The sequence below is a fragment of the Polyodon spathula genome, chromosome 7 (assembly GCF_017654505.1).
Source record: "Polyodon spathula isolate WHYD16114869_AA chromosome 7, ASM1765450v1, whole genome shotgun sequence".
Lineage (NCBI taxonomy): Eukaryota > Metazoa > Chordata > Actinopteri > Acipenseriformes > Polyodontidae > Polyodon > Polyodon spathula.
The window spans coordinates 21,479,767-21,499,035 of record NC_054540.1 but is presented as its reverse complement, the minus strand read 5'-3'; the positions used below and the strand labels follow the sequence as shown (position 1 = coordinate 21,499,035).

At 34.7% G+C, this 19,269-nt stretch overlaps 1 protein-coding gene across 2 annotated transcripts in view; it reads right to left on the bottom strand.

Annotated features, from left to right (window-relative positions):
* Window positions 1-19,269, bottom strand: part of LOC121318344 (chemokine-like protein TAFA-5) — a 117,540-nt gene that overhangs the window by 32,881 nt on the left and 65,390 nt on the right. The window lies entirely within an intron of this gene.

Genomic DNA, 19,269 nt, shown 5'->3' with positions numbered 1-19,269 from the left:
GGTATACCCCGTCACAGGGTACCATGTCCAAATATTTGTTGTAAGCTTTTTGGAAATACATTTACTGTTTCATTAAAATCGCATTAATGATGGATAAATCCATCACTCCCCCCCGCCATCACTCCCAAACAGTATTTTCCACAAACAAGGGCAAGGAAACCAAATAAAACCTGCATAACAACACCAAAAAGGAAATTGAATCTAGGCCATGGTCTCTTGTATATTTACATAATAATTAATTTTACATTCAGTTCTTGTAAACACTCACAGCTGAATCCAGTAAATGCAAAACACAACCTTCACGTGACAGGTAAAATGAGTGCCAATGGAGCATCTGACAGCAAGAAATTCCAATCACTTCATCCTCTGAATATATCAGTCATTTACATAAATGACCAAGGCATCTAATTTTTTCGGTACTGCACATACAATATTAAGGCTGTTGCCAAGCACTGTCAGTGTAAGTACTTTGGATTTGTTTTATAAAGCCAAGGATCTGGCACAATTGTAAAGAACAAACCAATTAGAAAACATTTTTTCCCTGTGTGATTAGCCCTTTAGTGTCATCTATCAGCTAAATTACAATTTTGAGAGCGAGGGAAAGAACGATAAATGAAATTAAATCTTATACAGTGGCCTTAATAAATTAAATGTGTTCTGACGTGTTTTGCTACTAGCAATCTGAGTGTGATAGCCTGTTAGCCCCAATTCTTAATCCAATTCAGTACAAAATAAGGAAAATAGACCTGCTTACATTTTAGACAATGGATTAAATTAAATTCCAACATTTCACACAGCTTATCTGAGCCGGTCTAGGGAAGTACTATATTTCACCAATATACAATCATTTGAAGACAACAGAAGACAAGGATAACATTTTAACCAATTTCAGAAATGAGGATTTTTGTTTCAATCATTATCTAGTCATTTATGTCACTTTGTTCAACAAAACAGCAATGTATAAAAATATAATAATAATAATAATAATAAATAATAATAATAATAATAATAATAATAATAATAATAAAAAAAAAATCTAGGCACTTACCTACCTAAAAGCACAGCAAGACACAGTTAATCTTACAGAGATAAGATAAAAATAACATCATTACACCCTCAGTAGGACATTATCTCTATGAAATAGTATATCATGATCTTGTCAACAGCTGTAAGCCTTGCTCAATAAATCCAACACAATACTGTAGAAGGAATGGCATTAAGAGAAAATGAACCTTACCACTGTGCTTCAATTGAATGAGAATGGAATAGCAGTTTCAGTCCCTTTAGGAACACCAATGTATTTACTAAACAGTTTGTTTTCAGCATATTTCAGATTTTTCAAATACACCCTCTATAGACATACGCAACCCTTCATCATAATACATTTTAGGAGAAAAGTATAGTATTGTCTATTGGTTTTTCCAAGACAGGAGTCCACACAGAAGATATAAATGCTTTTGCCAATAATACCTAACATTAGAGTAAATGTACAAAGTTTCCATTCAAATATTGTAAACTTCCAACATATGTTATTATAAGCCTACCTCTACTCACTCTTTTTAATCTATTCTAAATGGCAAATTTTAGACATGAGTCATACTTTGCAATATGGATAGCTATCTCACGCTTAGTTTGGATGTAAAATAGCACTAGTACTAAAATACTATTAAAAAAAATAGAAATCTCAGAACTTTCATCCACCAATTAGGAAACTCCAATTCTTGGCAGTATATTGTGTACTACAGACAAAATAGATCACAAAACATAATTAACGTGCTTTCAGTCAACTGTTAAATATAACTTTACAGTTATGCCCATCCACCCAATTAAACCAACCCTTATTCCACTACTGTATCTAGGGTTAAGTTTCTTCTTTTAACCTAGCAAGCTGGACCTGTGCCTGTTTCCTAATTAGGGGCATTAACATTCACAGTGGCATTAGCACAATAACGACAACTGAAAGACCCTTTTAAGCCTATCTGTTATGTCTTACTTTAACACTGCCTCTTTAGAGAAAAGTGGCACTCTGTCAAACGTGTCTATTTTCCAGTGTCAGTTCTGTGCATTAATGTGGAGTCGGAAATGTCACAGCACTTGTAATGCTTGCTGTGCTAAAGGCACAGGATTTTACACTGAACGAGTTAAATAACATATTTCAATTTCACACCAGTACCAGTAAGGTGAAAGTATTTGAATGGTGCACAATATGTAAATGTTACCAACCTAATCTTAATTATGAGCTATTATCTGTGCATTACATAAGAAAATATATATAATAAAACACCAGCTTTCTGCCAACTCTTCCTATCAGCAGTCCATCATATCCATGCATAACAATGTACTCTGCAGTGGTCTTACACAAAATCAATTTGAACTTACTGCTGTTTGATACAAAATACTGAATCCCTAGGGATATATCACAAATAAATCCATAGGTGCAGTTTTCTGATTCCTAGACATTTGGACCATACTAACATTTATTGAAATATGTTATGACCATTTCCCTAAAATTATTGTCAAAGATAGCATAATAACTAGTCATATATTTCTGTAAAATATTTTTAGGCAATGGCATTTGTGATCTCTCTGTTTTTCTGGCTTCAGGAGCTAATGTTGCAGCACATGCAGTTCCTCTGATAAATATTGAAAGCAATACAAAAACTATGAAATCACACATTTTGAGGGTCCAATTTTGCTATATTAAAATCATGGGAACATTTTACTTCACTCTCAAATGACACTGACCCCCATTTACCATAAACCTATTAGGCTAAAAAAAGAACTGCAATAATGAAGCTCTCCATAAAGATTAAAGCTCCATTGATAAGTGTTGAAAAAGTAACTGCAATTTGATAAAAATGGCAAATTCAATTTAAAGTTGTTTATGTGTTAGGAGATGATAGACAGACTAACTATATGCAACAATGCCTTACTTGAACACTACTTTGAGTATTTAATTAGAACTTTACATGCCAGTGAAAAGGTAATGTTGTCAGTGTTCAGTAAGAGGAGGCCACCTGGCAAAACTAAATAAATGATCTGAATTGTATAATAGATTAAACAAATGAGGCTATTGTCAGAGTTCGATTCAGTCCCAGAACAGTTCACTAGGGCACTTTTATTGTCTAATGGTCCAATACCAAAGTTCTGAGCCTAAACCTGAGGGAACACAAGGCCACTTTTGACTTGAAACTTGGTTTCAGAAGATTAGGTTTCAGGCCACTGCATGGCTCAAACTCGGTCTCCTGGAACCAGGTTCCAAGCCACTGTTCCTGAAAGAGAGGCTTGGTGTTCCCTCAGCTTAAAGCCAAATTCATTGTACTTTCACTGGGCCACACGGTATACAATTGAGATTTCAAACAAGAAGGTGGCGGCGGCATTAGTTGCAACAACCTGGGGTCATCAATGTACCAGTTCCTGAAACCCAATAATTTATAAGGGTTACTGGGCTTCAACATTGGGAGATCCAAAACACTTCAACCAACACATGCATTAAAATGACTTCCTACCATTAATTTTATAAATAAGTACATAGTTCTACTGATGTATGTTTCAGTATCAAGATATTATAACCTGCCTCATGTTTTATAGTCTCCCACTTTCTCCCCTTTATCAATGACTTTTGACATGCCAAGTAGAAACCTATTACCCTAACATTTGACAGCATATGAATGATACTGCAATAAAAGCATTCTGACAGCTGCATAAAGTAACTAACTCCCAGCTGGGGGAACTCTCTCGCTCTCTCGCTCTCTTGCTCTCTCTCATTTTAGGCATGTTTGTGCTCTCAAATTTTACTGCCTGTTCTCTGTGGTCTATCTGCGTTCTAGACTGTTTGGCTATACTGGACAATATACTTACGAATGACCTTTATCGCTGTTTATCCTCTAACAAAATGTTGTGTTTTGGGCTAAGTGTTCTGATTGTGTGGCATGTTCTTATAACTTCCAGTGAAAATAAAACCCAGGCTGAAAAAATCTTTACACAGTGTTTCTTAAAAAAAATAAAAAAAAAAAAAAAAATGATTTAATCTCTTAAATAAACCAACAACATTCCCATTCCAGAGTGTCTCTCTGAAGCTAGAACTGGAAAGTGGCCATTTATAACCATATATTTTAATAATTTCAATATTGAATGAGGTATACAACATGTCCAAGCAATGCCACGAGACTGCACTGTATTATACTACGGCAATTTCATGGGAGATATTCCATCTGTTCGCTATACAAAACAGTATGTGCTTAGCCTGAACACAATGCAAAGCAACTACTTTCTGCTGAGAGAAGACAGAATTGCAAGGTGTTTGTGATTAAGTCATCAGAGGCAACAAGAGAAGAAGGTATGAAGGAAAGACAAGGCAACAAAAAATACAAATACTGGTATTTGGATGGCACAGGAATCAATGCTCAATGGGTTCTATTCAGTTGATCAATCAGTATTTTAATTATGGTCCCTTATATGTGAATATATATCACAAGATACAGGGCTAAGCTCATGGGTTAACCAAGACAGCATTCAGATGTGAAGCTCATCATATCAATATCTGCTCTGGTCGAACACAAAGGTTTCTGTACAGACCAGCACTTGAAATTAAACTTTTGAAATGATACACTGTTATTTTCAGGCATAGTTTATTTCCTGTTTATTAATTTAGTCAGTCCATGTCACTTTGTGGCAGGAACATCAACATTAGTTATTGTAATGTTTTAAAGGCCTTTCTGCCTATTAAATGAAGAAGTGTTATATATATATATATATATATATATATATATATATATATATATATATATATATATATATATATATATATATATATATATATATATATATATATATATATATATATATATATTATATAAAGCAAGTCCCCTTGGGGGAAAGTTGTACACTTTTGTGGTTCCACCATCTCGGAGCGAATTTAAAATTTTATTTTTTTTTTTTCCTTTTATCTACACATCCTACCCCACAACTTCAAAGTGAAAAAAATATTCTAGAAATTTGTAGAAAATTAATTACAAATAAAAACAGAAATAGCTTGGTTTGATAAGTGTCCACCCCCCTTCTAAAAGCAATCCTAAATTAGCTCAGGTGTAACCAATCGTCTTCAAAATCACACAACAAGTAAAGTGGCCTCCACCTGTGTTAAACTGTAGTGATTTACATGATTTCAAGATAAATTCAGCAGTTCCTGTAGGTTCCCTCTGTTGGGTAGTAAATTTCAAAGCAAAGTCTCAAACATGAGCACCAAGGCACTTTCAAAAGAACTCTGGGACAAAGTTGCTGAAAGTCACAGATCAGAGGATGGGTATAAAAAAATATCAAAGGCCTTGAATATCCCTTGGAGCACGTTTAAGGCGATTATTAAGAAGTGGAAGGTGTATGGCACCACCAAGACCCTGCCTAGATCAGGCCGTCCCTCCAAACTGGATGACCGAGCAAGGAGACTGATTAGAGAGGCTACCAAGAGGCTAATGGCAACTTTGCAAGAGCTACAGACTTTTATGGCCAAGACTGGTCAAAGTGTGCATGTGACAACAATATCCCAAGCATTCCACAAATCTGGCCCGTATGGTAGGGTGGCAAGAAGGAAGCCATTACTCAAGAAAGCCCACCTTGAATCCCGTTTTGAAGTATGCAAAAAAAACACTTAGAAGATTCTGTAGCCATGTTTTGCGGTCTGGCGAAACTAAAATGGAACTTTTTGGCTTAAATCCAAAGCGTTTTGTTTGGCGCAAACCCATCAAAGCACATCACCCAAAGAACACCATCCCTACTGTGAAGCATGGTGGTGGCAGCACCATGTTATGAGGATGTTTCTCATCGGCAGGGACTGGGGCACTTGTCAGGATAGAAGGGAAAATGAATGGAGCAAAGTACAGAGAAGTCCATGAGGAAAACCTGCTGCCCTCAACAAGAAAGCTGAAACTGGGACAGAAGTTCACCTTTCAGCAAGCCAACAACCCAAAGTACAGCTAAAGCTACAATGGAGTGGCTAAGGATCAAAAAGGTAAATGTCCTTGAGTAGCCAAGTCAGAGCCCTAACGTAAATCCAATCGAAAATTTGTGGCATGACTTGAAGATTGCTGTCCATCAATGCTCCCCAAGGAACTTGACAGAGCTTGAGCAGTTTTATAAAGAAGAATGGTCAAATATTGCCAAATCTAGGTGTGCAAAGTTGGTAGAGACCTATCCCAACAGACTCACAGCTGTAATTGCTGCCAAATGTGCTTCCACCAAAGTATTAACTCAGGGGGGTGGAGACTTATCCAATATATATATATATATATATATATATATATATATATATATATATATATATATATATATATATATATATATATATATATTATATATATATATATTAAAATATTGACATTTAGTTTATTATGTAAATTGTATAGACCTTTATTCTGAGATATTTCAACTGGACTTTTAGATCTAGCATATACAGCATGTATCCCTGTTTGTTTTCATGTTTTTCTGTAATGTGTAAATTAATAATAAATAAATAAATCAACTAAAGACTTTTTGCAGGTAAAGAATAGTGTTGACAAGCTTACATTACATATAGCACAATTTTATTGTAAATGTACAACCGTGTGGTTATTTTTCTTTTTACAAATTAAATACAATAATGACAGTAATTTATCAAAAGGGGATCTGGTAAATATTTTTCAAGATGCTATAAATCTGCTTTGATCTTTTCCTTCTCTTTTTAAAGAGTCCTGCTAATGGCTTCTCCATCAGATTTGGGAAAGAAGTTCTGGCTGCTGCATTAGAAGGATGTGAAGTGATTTGACTTAATTGTAATCCTGGCTGTGGAACTTTTATGAAAAAGCCAAAGAGATCAATTATAAAACGGGTGCTATTGTTAATGTTTTACATTTACATCAGCTTTCAGGAAATGTATGTCCTGTGTCAGTGCCTCAGATGTATTGCTTTCATATGTTGTAAACATGCTGTACTTGTATCTCAAAAGGTAAAAAATAAATAAAATAAAATGAATAAATAAATAAATAAAATTTGACTAACCAAAAGATAACATATGTAGTTTAGCAGTGTAATACATTTCAAACAGAGCTGCACTTCATTGAAACTGGCACTTACTGCACCAGATGGCAAATCTGATGACAAATAATAAACCAAATTATACTGTCTCCCACACTTATCTGAGAAATACAGAACACTGGGTCAGAGATTTGGCCTGTTCAGGAGGTTTTTAAGTTGAAAGTGACCCAGTTTACTCACAAAAGCATAAATCAAAAAATAAATTATATAAAGTCAGTAAAGCGCCAAAAAATAACAAGGAGAACATACAGCAAGTACTCCTATTCAATTAACATAATCATTCACGATACGCAGCCCTTAATTTATATCAATTTGCAGTTACTTTTACACAAAAATGGTACATTCTTTGTGAAAAATAAATAAATAAAATAAAAAATAAAGGAATTTTCTTGAGCATGCCACTGCCCTATCATGGTGTGTTATAAAAATTGTCCTCTATGACAACAAGGATGAACACTTTTTACATGCGTAAACGGGCTCTGCAACTAGATAGATGGACAGACATAATGATGTATGTCCTTATTTCACTAAGGGACTATATGAAAGCATCATTTTTTATTACTGGAATGCTATAAGATCCCAAGGACAACCACTGCTATGACTCCTAATTTGTCATACTGCTTTAGATAGTAATTAGATACAAAAGGGATAAAAAGGATTAGATAAAAGGAGAGGCATCAATATACAGCATATGCTGCCCCAACACCCAATCCAGCCTGTCAAATAATAATCTAAAACTCCACAACATATTTGTCATCATGAAAGGTAGAAAAGAATCATCTTGTATGGCAAGACCGTATATATATATATATATATATATATATATATATATTATATATATATATATATATATATTTAATATATATATATTTATAGTTGTCTCTGTGGGATATGGTTCTGCAACACAAGGAAGCTACAGACTTTAAAAAGAGAGCAAGATTCTAGCAAAAATAAAAAAACCATAGCATTATACTGCACAGGTAGAAGAAAAATAATCTTAATGAAATTGTCCTTATATTACCATCATTAATTGTTGCAAAAAAACAATCTCTTTATCTAAGTCTGTCAAAATGGGACTTAGCAACAGTACATAATTACAAAATATGAAGCATCTGTATTTCTTTCAATACATTTAAGGTACTTGCTTTACACACATACTGCTAACTATTCTAAATTGTTTTTCAAATAGTCTGCAAAATAAATAAATTATTATGTACTATACAACCTCTAAGTATGGAATAGAACAGTATGGGCATGATGTTCTTTATGCGTATTCCTTTTTTTTTTTTAATTCATTTTCTGTCGTTATTTAACTTATAATTTAAGAAAACACATTTCAATACCGTTATCAACTTTACCCGAGGTAGCTTGTTTTTCTGGTGTCATAATAGCCTATAGCGTGTACATTTTAATGAACGTATTGAAATTATATACTGACAAACGAGGCTGGGACGGAGGACAGTATAGGGAGGACGCCACACTGGGAAAAAAGGTACATTATTAAAGTGACCTTGCTTGTTGACTGCTGATATTTTTTTTTTTAACTCCACTGCGTGCTAAGTACAGAAGGGCATGTTTGAAGTTGTTCCGGCTTTTTTGGTTGTGCTTTTGCTGCATTCTGCAGATTGGATGTACATCCTATGGTACTGCATTTCCCCGCTATATATTTTTTTGTAGTGAAAGTACACACTAGGGCTGTCAGTTAAGCCTCAAATAGCAATCGATTAATTGGGCACACAACATGTAATCGTTCTAGTTCTAGTGACGTTATTATTATTTTAATATCATTGCAGTTAAGTAAAAGCTTGTGCACAACAGTTGAATGCAAGGAGTTATTTACGCCTTGGTAGCGTCAAGAGTTAAAAAAAACAGCATTCGCAACAGGCCTAGCAAGTTTAACATATTACAGGAGTGTTACTAAAATATTTATTCCAAACAGATTACAGTACTTTGGAAAGTAAGCTATATAAACTAGACACAAGTTTACGAAAAACGCTTATTTATTTATTTATTTATTTTAATTAATCAACAGCTGCATCATCATTTACTGAATCTTGTTAATACTGTACCACCTACCTTCACTATCCCGGAAATCCCGGCCTAAAACATAATAATAATAATAATAATAATAATAATAATAATAATAATAATAATAATAAATGTATTTACTTACCACAATATGCATACCCGCTAGCTGATCCTTACTCCAAAATTGCGTTTAACATCACTGATCATGTATTTATTTATTTTTAACGTTATTGAGTATTGTTAAATATTCATTATGTAACAGTTCATTTTTAAACTTCAAAGCAGCGCAAACGATATACAGTATTTTTTTTTTATTTTTTATTTTCAATGTGCACAATTTATTTACAGGCTGTCTGCCAGGAATATAAGCCTGTCATTCTGCTCTGGATAGAACAAGGTGACACTTTTTTTTTTTTTTTTTTTTTTTTTTATTTTTTTTATTTATTTATTTATTTTTGCACAGTGAATACAGAGAGGCGTACTTTGAAAGAATTTTCAAATCTGATTCGCTGGTAGGATGGAACCAGTAAATCAAATGCTAGTTAACACGAGCAGGAAAACAAGAGCACCCACACTGCTTACCTGGGCAGAAATACTGTAAATAGCAAGGCAGTACGTTCAGCGCAGTTTCGTTGATAAACTTAAATAATGTTGTTAACTATGAAATGTAATTATTGAATCGATTATCCAGTATTTATATATATATATAAAAAATATATATATATATATATATATATATATATATATATATATATATATATATATATATATATATATATCGTAGCTCTCTGGCTTCGTAGACCGCGAAGGTTAGTGCAAATCAATCACTACACTGATAGCAAAAGATGCCAACAATTAAAAACAATTGTTATGCTAATAGTACTTATAAACATTAGTGTATATAGCATGATAGCTTACTTTCAAAAAATCGTTTCAGGGAATATACACACACACACACACACACACACACACACAAATATACATGAAATGCCACTCATGTTTGGCTGTGGTTTTGTAACTAAGAACAAATAAAATGGCACTTTGTCATAAAATTTAGAATGCAGTGGTGCGTAGTGATTTATTCAGTGTGAAGCGGCTCATTAGTATTCAAGCCGTGCTATGCGCTGTTTATCTGCACGCTCATGTGATGCTGTTTAATCATAGGTGGTTATTTTTCCAAGCTGTCTTATATTTTTGGGAGGAGAAAATGTACTGTTCACAAAACTTCAAATGCGTGACTCAATTAAAGATTATTAGCTGCTATAGGAATAGTAGTGCCAAAATGAAAAATAAATAAATAAATAATTTGAACTCCCATGAGTAGTTGCCAGGATTGACTTAGGAAAGTGTCCAGTGGAATAGTTTGGAACTTGCTGAAGGGATTATTTTGCAAAAACTTATTAGCTCCTTCACTAATTTGCAATTGAAAAAAAAAAAAAAAAACAACAACACACACAAAACATATGAGGCAATGAAGAACCAATGTTAAAACACAACACCAGAAGACTCACTTAAAAACTGTCATTCAGTCCTCGCCAGGGACCAGCAAGAGTTTAAACAATTTCTTTATATGCTGTACATTGGCCTTGCAAGCATTCTCCTTAACAACCTTTGAAAAAAAAAATACAACTGAACCTAATAAAGCAACACTACTGAAAAGTAATTAATTTTGTATGACAAATGCAAATGTTCCAATTAACCAGGATAATTAACCATTGATGTATACATGTAATTTTAAAAGGGTGTCCAGGTATAAAGAATATCATTGAGGATGGCAAGTACCACATATAATATGAAGATAACAAACAAGCATTTAAATGACGAATTATCTCTACAAAATCATGGAAATAAAGAAAGAAAATGCAAGTGTCAAAGTCAACAGCTGCTCAGCTTGAGCTGGGTTTATATCCAATAAAAAACCCATCTATTACAGAGTGGGAGGAGGGGATGGACATAAACCTGCTCTTAATGAAAATCTAAATTCGGAGGGGACTCACAGTAGGTTGGTGGTCCCCCTTTAACAAACACTCAAACAGTGCCAATCGGCTATCACTGTTATAAAAAACACTTGTTTTACTCTATTGGCCTGATCTTCGATCTTTGCCCAATCCTCTCACTAAATTTGTGCCTCGCAAAAAAATGCCGCTTGGCACAAAAAGAGAGATATTCCAATACGGCACAAAGCAGTTGCGCGACATTGGAATATAGCACTTTTTTGTGCAATTCGCAAATCTGTTTGTTCCTCGCAAAACCGTCTGCGCATTCACTACCAATATAGCAACTACACACAGCAGTCAAGCGAGAATGCAGAACGATGGACCGTTACCATTACCCCGACAAGCTGCTATTATAGTGTACAGTACGTAACATCCCCCTATTCTCCACACAAATGTAACCTGCCACGGAATGCAGAATCAAACCTCAACATATATCGGCTGCATTGGCACCCCGAACTGCAGCATTAGAATACAGTATTTATTCAAAATGTAACTTAAATATATTGTAGCGACTTGCTAATAAAATATGTCAACAAGGAGTCAGCTTTTTTAGTAGCTCAGAATTATGGTGTATACAAACACGCCCCGTCTCTTTTCACTAACCTGTTGTCGTGGCCGTCAACACTATACAGTACACATATTTATACAAGTATAGCCTGTAAAACAAATCCACAATGCCGAAAACACTCGTCCATTTGGAAGCCCTGATCTGTACTTGTATCCCTTAATCATTCTCCTGTTGAAAGACTCCCCCTTCCAACTGCCCTGCCTCACCATGCCCCCTGCCCATATCATGGCACAGTACAGGCACTGGCATGGAATGCAGATCAAGCATGTATACCGGTAGAACTACTACTGATATTAATGAGAAATAAAAAACACTATTAAAAAATAAAATCAACAGTCAGCTGTGTCCTTATATCTTGTAGAATTTCCGGGTGAGGGGCTTGAAAAGTGAAGGGAGCCTTTGGTTGAGCCCCGTGAGCACTGTGATGTAAACTAGCCCCACACAGCTCTTTTCCAAAACTAATGTTGCTGAGGATAGACATTTAGCAATATGCGCATTTTATGGAATCATTCTGCGCATTGCAAAAACCTAACGATCTTCACAAACTTTGCCATATTTGTTCAAATTTTGCCTTTGTGGGCTTGTGTGTGTGTGTGTTTTAACTGTAAATCGCCCTTAAGAGCGTCTCCAAAAAAAAACAAAACACATATACCTAACAACATCAATAATGGTAATCCTGCAATCTATATATCTATCTATATATCTATCTATATATATATATATATATATAGTGGCTCTCAAAAGTATCCACCCCCCCTTGGACTTTTCCACATTTTATTGTGTTACAACATAGAATCAAAATGGATTTAATTAGGAGTTTTTGCCACTGATCAACATAAAAATGTCCATAAAGTCAAAGTGAAAAATAAAATCTACAGATTGTTCAGAATTTGTTGTGACGCGCAAAAGGACGTTTCGAATATGGCAACTTGGCCTAATTTCAGCACAATGGCCATTTGCGACGCGTATACCCCTCTGCACGGTGCGCAAACCTTTTGAAGATCAGGCCCTATGTCTATCCGTGCATACATGTGAAAAGACAAAACCACAGACACAATCAAAAACCCATTAATATATTGGAATATAGGTGTACAATGGCACCACTATCATACAGTATATCAAGTCTATTGTTCCTCTGAATAAATTAAACATACGATTTGTCTACTTTATACAGTTTACTATATCCTGCTATATATCAAAGCATTGCATTTGGACAACAAAATCCAGAGCAGGGTTTTAAAAAAGCAGCTTTGTTAAGACTAAAAAAGCAGTGTAGGCAACTGTTAAACATAAAGACAGTACAAAGACTACTTATATATATATATGCAGGGGGTGTGGTGAGGAATACCAAAAAAAAGCTATACCTACACTGTTACTATTATTGAGAAAGAGAAAGCTTATTATCCATGACCTGCCAACCACAAATCAATTCCATACAAAGAACAGCAAATAATTACCCCGACTTAGGAAAAACAAAACAAAACAAAAAAACATTTTACAAAATGACATAGCTACATGAATGCACATGTGAGAAAATGGGCAGCATGTGACAATACTTATTAACTCTTTATAGTATTTCACCAAATATGCAGGTCATCTATTCAATCTTGAGTTCCACTAATAAAACCAGATTGTTTTAATTATTTTAACAAGTAAAAATAATCATGCAAATTTAGTTCTTCACATTCAATACTAATGTCAGATCTAATTGTCATAACCGTATTATGACTTTTTAAGGAGTCTGGTGAGTGTTAATGGAATCTCTGATGATCAAAGTTAGCAAAACAGGCTTTTTCTCTTTTTTTTTTTGGTAGCTTGTAGTACAGATTCAGAAGCTGCAGCCTCTGGGAACAGCACAGACATAAGTCCAACAGTTTTCCACACCCTGAACCCTGGTTCTCAGACTGGAACCACAGGCCCTGCTGTAGTTTATTTCAAATAATGCACCACTATTACTATCACCCGAAATTAAAATTAAGCAGGCCACAGATATGCCTATTTAAAAAACGTTACACATTTCACTTTTTTTTTTTCATAACTATTGAAATTACTTAATGAACATATACGAAGCATTTAGGATGCACTCCAATAATTTTTTGGATGTTTTATTTTACATTTTAAGTGCTTGAAACAATGTGCAAAGTGTACTATCAGCATATATCAATCAGAAGGAGAACAGTCAAACAGTAGCTCTCTTAGAACAGTATTAACATTCTCTGCTAAAATTGTTTGGTCATTCTTTTCATTGATTAATATAAAAATATATTGTGCTATTCTGTCATAAAAACACCTGTCATACAGATAAACCAGTTATAAGGCAGTATGGTCTAATTTGCCCCATGATACCATTTCACTAGCACTTGCATTCTTGTAGAACACATTTCCATGTAGAAACTTTCCATCACGGTCAAGAAAGTGTTTTTCTAAAATGTATAAATGCTGTGTACAGTACTGTATGCTGTTATAATCTCACAGCAATATAATTCATGGAAAGCATAGTTTATGTAACTACAAATTCAGGAGATCATAATGACAGAACGGGTTGGGTTGGGTTGGTCCCCCCCACCCCTTGACAAAAGCACATATTGTACTGGATGCCTAACTGTTAGAAACCATATTGTATGTATGTTGCCACTCTGCCATCTCTCTGTATTTCTCTTTCACCCATATTTATACCTCTTCCATCCATTCTTTCAGAAATTAGGCCTTCCATTGTGCATTTTTTTTGAGGTATACTATTTTTATATATTTTTTTGGTACACATTACAAGGACATTTTTTATACATGCTAGATCAGTTTTAATATGAATACTGTCAGCTATTGCTGCTCTTAATATACATTCTGATCAGTGAATTAAAAAAATTCTTAATTTTTAACGTACAATTGTGTTGTTGCTGTGCACCGTGTTAGTATCATGATAAAGTAGGTCACTGTGTCCTACATGCGTAGAGGAATAGTATATCATAAAAAAATGACCAAATCGATGAGCCTTTCAGAGTTTCATCAAATTCAGGCAGGACATAGATTTGCATAGTGCCAAGCTGATGTCAGTGCATTCACAGTTTGTGGCATACCACACCACAGAAGCAAGAGCTATTCATTCAACAGTATTACAAACGTCCAACTATGCGTACATAACATCAAATTCATGGGCACAATCATTGGTCTGCCTGCAGATCCTCTCAATTATCTGACAGTGATGATATTAAGCAAAGGTGATTTTCATAGAAATTGGGTTGGACCCAGGCTCCTGCCTTATTTGTACTTTTCTTCAGTTCTACCTGCATAGGAGGAGCAAATCTGTGAGTTAGCCCTTAGGAATTGTTTGGCAGTACCAGCTTTTAGTTCACTGACTTATTGTTAAGATAACTAAAGAACCCCACTTTCCAGCATTTCTGAGATATGGAAACTCAACAAATTCTCATCACAAGTTTAAGTTCCCGGCTGGGATCTGATCTTCAGCACTTTGGTGCAGAAGATTGACACGTCAAAGAGAAAATGCTAAGGCACACTGGGCTTCCATACAATCTACTAATTACAATGCGTTGAAAAATAATTTAAAATAGATTATCCACTGAATAGACAATATCATACCCTTACGACAGTTTAGGTATTAATATAAACCAACATGATTGATTAAAAATCTTTCTTTGGCACATATTCCTCTGCTCTTGTTTCTTCACACAGTGATCATTTATGAGGTTAGGAGGCTCCCGATTACATGTAAAGGACTTTAATTACCATATATTTGATGTGCGCTTAGTTGTAAAGTGTTACAGAACACCCTTACAAGAAATGCATTAACTGTATCCTGTGGAGAACAATTTTTAACACTCACAATAATTTATGTTTTATGCTTTTTAAATGCTATACTGCAGGACACTATTATAAGGATTCTGTATCCAATCTGATTGTCTTCAGCGTATTCAATAGATTGTTATCATCCCATTCTATAGACCAGCTGTTAACAACAAGCTGGTTGGTATAAACAGTTCACGTGGGCTGAAAACTCCCTGATGGTGGGGGTTGATTAAACATTGTACTGATTACCTCCACTTGGAATTGAGAATCATAAACACAGTTGGATCTGTACTCAATTACAGTTGTTAGGGGCTTTAAGATTTTTTTTCTGTAACTAAAATGTAGACACGTTTCATGTCAATCATCATATTAACACAATGGTAAGTTACATACACAGATGTTGCCAGAGGTCTCAGAGGAGGTACAAATACATACGAATGAATGAACAATGGATCAATCCCACCTAAGGCTGTCACATTTGCATTTTGTTGTAAAAGTGTAAACTGCCTGCAGTAAACTAAAACGACACAGTTTAGACGATGGGCATATTAAATTCATTTAAAAAAAATAAACAATACCTTTCAATTGGGCATTAAATATTGTTTCACATTTACTATTCTACTAAGCAGTACATAATACATTTTTCTATTAAGATAGAAAAACAGTTATTTATATAAAGCATCATCTAAGCACACACCAGCATTTTTTAGTCGGTATGAACTTAAGTCCTTTACTCAATACTGCTTTTTGGGGTGTGGTTAAAGTTTTCCTTGATAAATTAAATACCATGTCTTCTGTTTTATCTTTAGTGAATTTGTTACCATTTCCATTTCTGGGTCTCATATCTTTCTGTTTTGAATTCTCTGTCCTAGTCCTGTTTAATTCTCTATTTTGCATTTTATTGTTTACTTTAAACTGGTTTATTTTTACTGTTTTAGATGTATTTTGATTGTCTTTCTTAATGATGGCACAGTTTTCAGACGTTCCTCTGGTTTCAGTGTCTTTAAATACAATTACTGAGAAATTGTGTGGAAAACACTATGGAATTTATTTAGATGGAAGTTCTGCATTGGTATTTTGACATTTTGACATTAAGGTATGCAAGCTCCTGTTAACACAATGCACCTGACCAGGCGCATTGTGTTAACAGGAGCTTGCATACCTTAATGTCAAAATACCAATGCAGAACTTCCATCTAAATAAATTCCACAGTGTAAATCCTTCAACATTTCACACACAGGGAATAAACTGCTATACAATTAACATATCATCTTCTTACCAAATGGAGCTAGAGTAAAGTTAGAGCAGTCATTCATGACAAGTAATAGACAGAAGACACTGCACAGTTATATAAAGCAGAGCAGTGGTTCCCAACATGTGGTCTGTAGACAACTTGTATGAGTAAACTCCAGGTGGTCCGCAAACAACTCCCAAAATTCCGATTCACAGTTCTAAGCAACACAGCAAACACCTTGTGTCATTCTGGGCCTGTGATTGGATAAACATGATAAAAAACACACTTTGCTTCTTTGACTTGCTGAGCCACTATAATTATCAGTACAGCTTGTTAAAGCACATCATAGGATAGGGGAGTATTTGAATTTCACTGCCTGCTTGTTTAAAAATGACACAAGAACTAGTTTACAGATAAGAAAAAAAAGAAAAAATAGGAGCACACTATAAATCCGATGTAGTTGACTTGTAGTTAAATTAGAACATTTATTCTGTCTCCCGCATTTCAATATATATATTTTTTACAACATTTATAAATATCAAGAAACGAGTGGATATAAGCAAATACTATTAACTAAATTTGTCAGGTATGTTTTTTTTTTTTTTTTTTTTTTCCCTTACTACAATTGATAATGGAATTAATTAACTATTTTTTATTTATAAATATTTATTTTGAGAAAATAATCAAGTGTAGTGTCCACTATTGCTTATAAAGATCCTAAGAATAAACGTGTATTATGTCAATGCAATCACTCGGGTGAAACAATGTCTTGTAATTTGCCCAAACATCAATATTTTTCAACAAGACTTTCAGGAAGTATTGGAAGGTCCCTCTGGTAATAGAATAACATGTTTTTATGTATCTTTAAGCAGAACACATCATAATAAAAATGTTTAAATAAATAAACACAAAAAGAGAAAGTTTATGTGGATTCTGAAGTACTTTATAATGTTCACCAGTGTCCTGAAAAAAAAGGACACAAATTCCAAGGTACTACTGTAAAAAAAAAAAAAAAAAAAAAAAAAACAATAGTGAATTTTTATGGTAAGATTAATTTGCTACATGAGGTAACAGTTGTGGGGACCAGCACCGGTATTTACATTAACTGGATCCGAGGACGACCCAAGCCCAAGTACATTATTTGTCAGGAGGTTTTGTCAACAGAACTCTGAAACCTGCAAAATTGAGATGCCATTTATCTACAAAACATAGAAAATGTGAAAAAAATAACTTTTTTAAAACAAAAGAAACAGGAACTTTGCCATCAGCAACTTTCAATGCGTAAAATGACAACATTCCTTGTTGACCTGGTAACGGAGATTCAAGCCCAGGAATCTCATTCATTTAGGTATGTTATATAAATACTTTACTTTCTAAATGAGTGGCAAGTAGTCCGTGGGAAAAATTCAAACTCCAAGGTGGTCCCTACATTGAAAAAGGTTGGGAACCACTAAAATAGGGTAATGTTCAATCACCAGGGCCATTCCCAAAGTATTTGCTCCAGTGCAACGTTTATTTCAGTTTTATGTTTTCAATATTAAAAGGTCATGAAACTTGAAATAAAATACCAATTGCGTTAATACAAGAGCTTATGATGTTGTTTATTTTTGTACTTGCAAGTTTTGCAACAATTGCCTGTTTGTTTTGCCTTCTACTAAAAGTGCTTAGTGAGTCTGGCACACTATTTGATTGCTGTTCTTTTCCATTAGCAAGATAGACAAAGTTCACATTTCACAAAGTCGAAAGTCACGTGATCCTTGACAATGGATTTCATAAATTCAACCATTTAAATTTGTTGAGAATATGCAATTATATTAAAAGTAGTACAGGTGCGGAATCCCATTTTTATTAGATCAAGCTAGAATGTCATTCAATTTACAATACTTTTAAGTGGTATGTCCCTACCAGAGAAATATATCTAGTTAAAAAGAACTGTGTTCTGATGCATATGTTAAACTGAATTTTTTTAATTAGTTATTTCATAAAAGGCCAAACTTTCAAATTAATTAACTCAGCATGATCAAAACAAGCACTTTAAAGCACAGTTGATTACGTTTTATAAGTCATTCAAATACAAGTTACAGTTCTGTAGCTGAAGACATTAGGTTACTTACCATAACCCTGGTTCCCTGAAAGAGAAAACGACCACCAACAACATTAAGTATGGGATATGCCTGCCTACTGGTATTTTCTGAGCTCTCTATACCAGAGCTACCAATAGGCTCCTTCTTCGGACTAGCACATGTTTCCCGTGCAACAGCATATTTATGTGCAGGGTTATCCAACGGCACGACCAGGTGCCGCAGACTCTCTGCCTTCTCAGACTGCCCCCCAACGCAAGTTGGAGGCGTACATTGTCACCACTTGGCGAGATAACACCACTCCCATCCTCACGCCCCAGCGCAGGTGAGAAGGCATCCTTCATCATCGCACGGCTACAGAGCACATGTGAGACGCTGTCAGCCGACAGTGTCTGTCGCATTTGGGGTGTAAATGGAACACATTGAGCCATGCTTGGAGCGGGCGCATGCTTAATGGACCCAGTAATAGACCACACAGCCTCCTCCTGTAGT